Genomic DNA, 6674 nt, shown 5'->3' with positions numbered 1-6674 from the left:
CTCCCTTCTAACACATGCTGCCCTGTCCTCCCCTGCTTGACTGCAGAGCCCTGAGACACTTTGCCCAGCCACACAGATCCCAATAGCCAGCTACGAGAGAGGAGAGGACAGGGGGATAAGGTAAGAGATTGGGAACGGTGCTTCATGCCCCCATTTTGGGCTTAGAGTTCCTTGTGAAGAACCATGGCACAGAAACAGTGGAGGAAATTGGGGTCCAGGCTGAGGGTCCCTGGCTGTGTCTACTGTCTTATGGTCCAGAAAGCCCTTGTTTCTCCTTAGTTGGCTGGGGACTACTTCCATCATTGCTCCCTGGCCCTGTTGAATTCAGAGAATACAATCCTTTCTTGCTCCCCTAGCTGTGCTGATGTGGAGGGATCCTTCCAGTGACAGAAGTGGGTGTTGCGTGGCTGTGTCTTGGCCTTGCTGGACCGGTCTCTATTTCCTCTCTTCTGCTAATATCCTGACTTTGCTGAGAATCCTTCCCTCTCTTGTTAATTTTAGTCTTGGTGGTTCCACCAGTGGCCCTTTCCTGGCCAAGAGGTGGGACTGTGAATCAACCCTGGCCAATTAAACACCCTCTTCTTCTTTTTTTTTTTTTAACATCGTTATTGGAGTATAATTGCTTTACAATGGTGTGTTAGTTTCTGCTGTCTAACAAAGTGAATCAGTTATACATACACATATATCCCCATATCTCTTCCCTCTTGCATCTCCCTCCCTCCCACCCTCCCTATCCCACCCCTCTAGGTGGTCACCAAGCACCGAGCTGATCCTCGTGCTATGCGGCTGCTTCCCACTACCTATCTGTTTTACGTGTGGTAGTGTATATATGTCCATGCCACTCTCACTTTGTCCCGGCTTACCCTTCTCCCTCCCCATGTCCTCAAGTCCATTCTCTAGTGGTCTGCATCTTTATTCCCGTCTTGCCCCTAGGTTCATTATGACCTTTTTTTTTTTTTTTTAGATTCCATATATATGTGTTAGCATATGGTATTTGTTTTTCTCTTTCTGACTTACTTCACTCTGTATGACAGACTCTAGGTCCATCCACCTCACAACAAATAACTCAATTTCGTTTCTTTTTATGGCTGAGTAATATTCCATTGTATATATGTGCCACATCTTTTTTATCCATTCATCTGTCGATGGACACTTCCATGTCCTGGCTATTGTAAACAGAGCTGCAATGAATATTGTGGTACATGACTCTTTTTGAATTATGGTTTTCTCAGGGTATATGCCCAGTAGTGGGATTGCTGGGTCGTATGGTAGTTTTATTTTTAGTTCTTTAAGGAACCTCCATACTGTTCTCCATAGTGGCTGTATCAATTTACATTTGCACCAACAGTGCAAGAGAATTCCCTTTTCTCCACACCCTCTCCAGCATTTATTGTTTGTAGATTTTTTGATGATGGCCATTCTGACTGGTGTGAGATGATATCTCATTGTAGTCTTGATTTGCATTTCTCTAATGATTAATGATGTTGAGCATCCTTTCGTGTGTTTGTTGGCACTCTGTATATCTTCTTTGGAGAAATGTCTATTTAGGTCTTCTGCCCATTTTTGGATTGGGTTGTTTGTTTTTTGATATTGAGCTGCATGAACTGCTTGTAAATTTTGGAGATTAACCCTTTGTCAATTGCTTCACTTGCTCATATTTTCTCCCATTCTGAGGGTTGTCTTTTCGTCTTGTTTATGGTTTCTTTTACTGTGCAAAAGCTTTTTTAAGTTTCATTCAGTCCCATTTGTTTATTTTTGTTTTTATTTCCATTTCTCTAGGAGGTGGGTCAAAAACGATCTTGCTGTGATTTATGTCATAGAGTGTTCTGCCTATGTTTTCCTCTAAGAGTTTGAGAGTCTGGCCTTACATTTAGGTTTTTAATCCATTTTGAGTTTATTTTTGTGTATAAAAAACACTTTAGGGAGTGTTCTAATTTCATTGTTTTACAAGTAGCTGTCCAGTTTTCCCAGCACCACTTATTGAAGAGGCTGTCTTTTCTCCATTGTATATTCTTGCCTCTTTTATCAAAGATAAGGTGACCATATGTGCGTGGGTTTATCTCTGGGCTTTCTATCCTGTTCCATTGATCTATATTTCTGTTTTTGTGCCAGTACCATACTGTCTTGATTACTGTAGCTGCGTAGTATAGTCTGAAGTCAGGGAACCCGATTCCTCCAGCTCTGTTTTTCTTTCTCAAGATTGATTTGGTTATTCGGTGTCTTTTGTGATTCCATACAAATTGTGAAATTTTTTGTTCTAGTTCTGTGAAAAATGCCAGTGGTAGTTTGATAGGGATTGCATTGAATCTGTAGATTGCTTTGGGTAGCAGAGTCATTTTCACAATGTTGATTCTTCCAATCCAAGAACATGGTATATCTCTCCATCTATTTGTATCATCTTTAATTTCTTTCATCAGTGTCTTATAGTTTTCTGCATACAGGTCTTTTGTCTCCCTAGGTAGGTTTATTCCTAGGTATTTTATTCTTTTTGTTGCAATGGTAAATGGGAGTGTTTTCTTAATTTCACTTTCAGATTTTTCATCATTAGTGTATAGGAATGCAAGAGATTTCTGTGCATTAATTTTGTATCCTGCTACTTTACCAAATTCATTGATTAGCTCTAGTAGTTTTCTGGTAGCATCTTTAGGATTCTCTATGTATAGTATCATGTCATCTGCAAACAGGGACATTTTTACTTCTTCTTTTCCGATTTGGATTCCTTTTATTTCTTTTTCTTCTCTGATTCCTGTGGCTAAAACTTCCAAAACTATGTTGAATAATAATAGTGAGAGTGGGCAACCTTGTCTTGTTCCTGATCTTAGTGGAAATGGTTTCAGTTTTTCACCATTGAGGACGATGTTGGCTGTGGGTTTGTCATATATGGCCTTTATTATGTTGAGGAAAGTTCCCTCTATGCCTACTTTCTGGAGGGTTTTTTATCATAAATGGGTGTTGAATTTTGTCAAAAGCTTTCTCTGCATCTATTGAGATGATCATATGGTTTTTCTCCTTCAATTTGTTAATATGGTTAAACACCCTCTTCTTATACACTGGTCCCCGAGTAGAGTTGCATGGAGATTGAGATGACTGACTCTGATTTATCCCCACAGCTGGGCTCTGAAAACACTGTCCATTCATTCTAGCTTCCAAGATCACCAGGGAAACCTGGATTCCTGACCTTCTTAATCAAGACTTTAACTCTTACTTCCATCCTGGAGGGATGCTCCATGAATTCCCCTGTCACTTAAATTGGTCAGATTTGGGAGTCTGCTGCTTGCCACCAAACCTTAACAGCTGCTGACCTGGGGTGACAGATGCAGTAGGATGGCTCTGGAAGGAATTTGAATCAGCAGAGACACAATCAGTCTAGAGATTTAGAAAGAGTTCCCTCGGGTAGGGTGGATGACCGAGTAGAGCGGGAAGATCTGGAGGGTGGCAGAACAGTGATGAGGCTGTGGCAGTGGTCCAGGTGAGTGAGGATAGCAGCTGGGGGCCAGGTGAAGGGCTGTGGGGATGGGGGGATGGGATGGATTCTAGAGATAGTCTCCTCTTTTTTGTGTGTGGTACGCGGACCTCTCACTGTTGTGGCCTCTCCCGTTGCAGAGCACAGGCTCCGGACGTGCAGGCTCAGTGGCCATGGCGCATGGGCCCAGCCGCTCCGCGGCATGTGGGATCTTCCCGGACCAGGGCACGAACCCGTGTCCCCTGCATCAGCAGGCGGACTCTCAACCACTGCGCCACCAGGGAAGCCCGATAGTCTCCTCTTGAATGCAGGTTCCTAGATTAGGTGGACTTTGTTTTGTATGGACAACTGTGTGTGAAACTTTTGTACATAGAAACTATGGCAAATGTGCCATGAAGTCTTCTTCAGAGTGAAGCATCTTAATGCTCATTATATGAATGCTCATTTCTGGAATTTGCTGGGTGTGATGGTTCGTTTTTCTGGGTCAGCTTGGCTGGGCTACAGTTATTTAATCAAACACTAATCTGGGTGTGTCTGTGAAGGCATTTTACAAACATGGTTAACCCTACAGTCACTTGACTTTTAGAAAAGGAGATAACCCTTGATAATGTGGCTGGGCCTCATCTAATCAGTTGAAAGGCCTTAAGAGCAAAGACTGAGGTTTCCGAGAGAAGAAGAAATTCTTTTTTTTTTAAATCTTAAAAATTGTAGTATAGTTGATTTGCAATGTTATGTTAGTTTCAGGTGTACAGCAAAGTGATTCAGTTATATATATACATATATTTATTCTTTTTCAGATTCTTTTCCATTATAGGTTATTACAAGATATTGAATATAGTTCCCTGTGCTATACAGTAGGCCCTAGTTGTTTATCTATTTTATATATAGTAGTGTGTATCAGTTAATCCCAAACTCCTAAATTCTGCTTCAAGACCACAGAATCAACGTCTACCTGAGTTTCCAGCCTGCCGGCCGGCCCTATGAACTTTACACTTTCCAACCCTGACAATCGTGGGAGCGAACACCTAAAACTAAAGCTATTTATATCTTCATCTATATCTATCTCCCTTATATACATATGTACATACATAAACACATGTCCTATTGTGCTAAGAGCCCTGAGTGGATCACCCACTGTATCAGTCAGTGTTCTCCAGAGAAACAGAACTAATAGGTTCCTCTAGTCCATTTCAGCAGGAAGGAATTTATTAAAGGACATTGTGTAGCTCATGGAAACACTGGCTGGACCAGAGAATCGGGCTCAGAGGCTTCACGCCCAGGAACAGCAGCTATTGCTCCAGTGAGGTGTCTCTGCTGCAGCCATCAGACACAGGCGTCTCAGATTGCACCTCAGCTGACAAAACCCCATCACTGCTGCCCCTGAAAGCTGGCAGCTTCTACAGCCACGCTTGCCAGAAAATGGATTCATTCTGCATAGTGCCTGCTTGCCCAGATTTCTCTACTTAGAATTGAAGTCACTTTATTTTTTAAATTTATTTTTGGCTGCATTGGGTCTTCATTGCTGCATGCGGACTTTCTCTAGTTGCAGCGAACGGAGGCTACTCTTCTTTGTGGTGCTCAGGCTGCTCATTGCGGTGGCTTCTCTTGTTGCAGAGCACGGGCTCTAGGGGCGTGTGCTTCAGTAGTTGTGGCACACGGGCTTCAGTAGTTGTGGCTTGCAGGCTCTAGAGCGCAGGCTCAGTAGTTGTGGTACACGGGCTTAGTTGCTCCGCGGCATGTGGGATCTTCCCGGACCAGGCTCGAACCCATCTCCCCTGCATTGGCAGGTGGACTCTCAACCACTGTGCCACCAGGGAAGCCCTGAAGTCACTTTTATTTCACGTCTGATGCATAGAGCCTAGCTCACACGCCTGCACTCCAGCTCCAAGAGAGGGTGGGTAAGTAAGCTTTCTGGCTTGTACCTTGGGGAGGAGGGACCCATAATGTGTGGGATATTCTCCATACACGGGAAGGGTGTTCAAAAGGGCTGGGAAGCAGGGACGGTCCACCTCAGTGGATCTGAGTTTTTAGTTCTGTTTTGCCCCTGAGGGCCCTAGCCCTAGAACACTGCAAAGAACATCACAATGGCACAACTGTTGACCTGGCAGCATCTCAATACAACTGCAAGCAAAGAACTTAACAAGTGAAATTATGGAAGTACAGAAGAGCAGAGATATGGCACACAGTATACAGAATACTGCTATGATACAGAATGTACTTTTTTGTGTCTGGCTTCTTTGTTCACCATGTCTGCTGACATCCATGTTGCTGTGTGTATCAGCTGTTTTAGATTCTTTATTGCTGTGTAAATATTTAATGTATACCCCACTTGACTTATGGAGTCAATTGTCCGTGGACATTTGGGTTGTTTCTTTCCTTTTTTCTTCTTCTTTTTTTTTTTTTTTTTTTTTTGACGACTGTGAATAAAACTGCCTCTAGGGCTGATTTTAACCCTTACACAAGGGCTCTCTTTAAAAAATGTCATTTTTTAAACACATATATTACAGGAAATGGTTCCTGTTCTCTATTTAAAATCCCCTGCTGTTCTTTCTTTTGCTTTATGGCCTGATGGAAAGAGAATGGATTCATGAGTGTGACTTGCACCATTAGAGAAGGGGAAAGGGAATAAATAAATATTTATTAAGAGCTGACTCTGTGGCATGTACTTTACCTATTTCATGAACTCTTACCAACAGCCTATGAGTAGATTTTCCTGTTTCATAAACAAGGAAACTAAGATGCAGAAAAATCAGGTTACTTGTCCAGAGTAGTACAGCTAGAAAGTCATGGGAGGCAACAGTGAAATTCCAATGTGTGGTCAATTTCCATCACATGCCCCAAGGCTCAAGACCTCCATAACCAGGATCCCAGCAGGGAAGGGTGGGGGATGGAGGGTGGAGGGTGCGGTGATGTGGTGGGCATTGGTGATGGTAATATACTTCCAGATGATTCTGTTAATGAGCCTTGGATGGAGACCTCTGCACCCTATCGGGCTGCCTCTTGGTCATTCATTTCCTCTTTAGATGAGTGGGTTTTCTTTCTTCTCCCCATGACTCACTTTGCTCAGGATTGCTATCTCCTTTCTGATCTGTAATTTGCCCTCTGCACATCATGATAATATTCACTGAAAACTGGTTCCCTGAAGTCTGAAAAGCTGTGGCCACGTATCTCCCATCTGCTGCTGACTTCCTTCCTCCCCACCTCTGGCCAC

Source organism: Mesoplodon densirostris, chromosome 6 (genome assembly GCF_025265405.1).
Source record: "Mesoplodon densirostris isolate mMesDen1 chromosome 6, mMesDen1 primary haplotype, whole genome shotgun sequence".
Lineage (NCBI taxonomy): Eukaryota > Metazoa > Chordata > Mammalia > Artiodactyla > Ziphiidae > Mesoplodon > Mesoplodon densirostris.
This window is presented reverse-complemented; position numbering follows the sequence as displayed.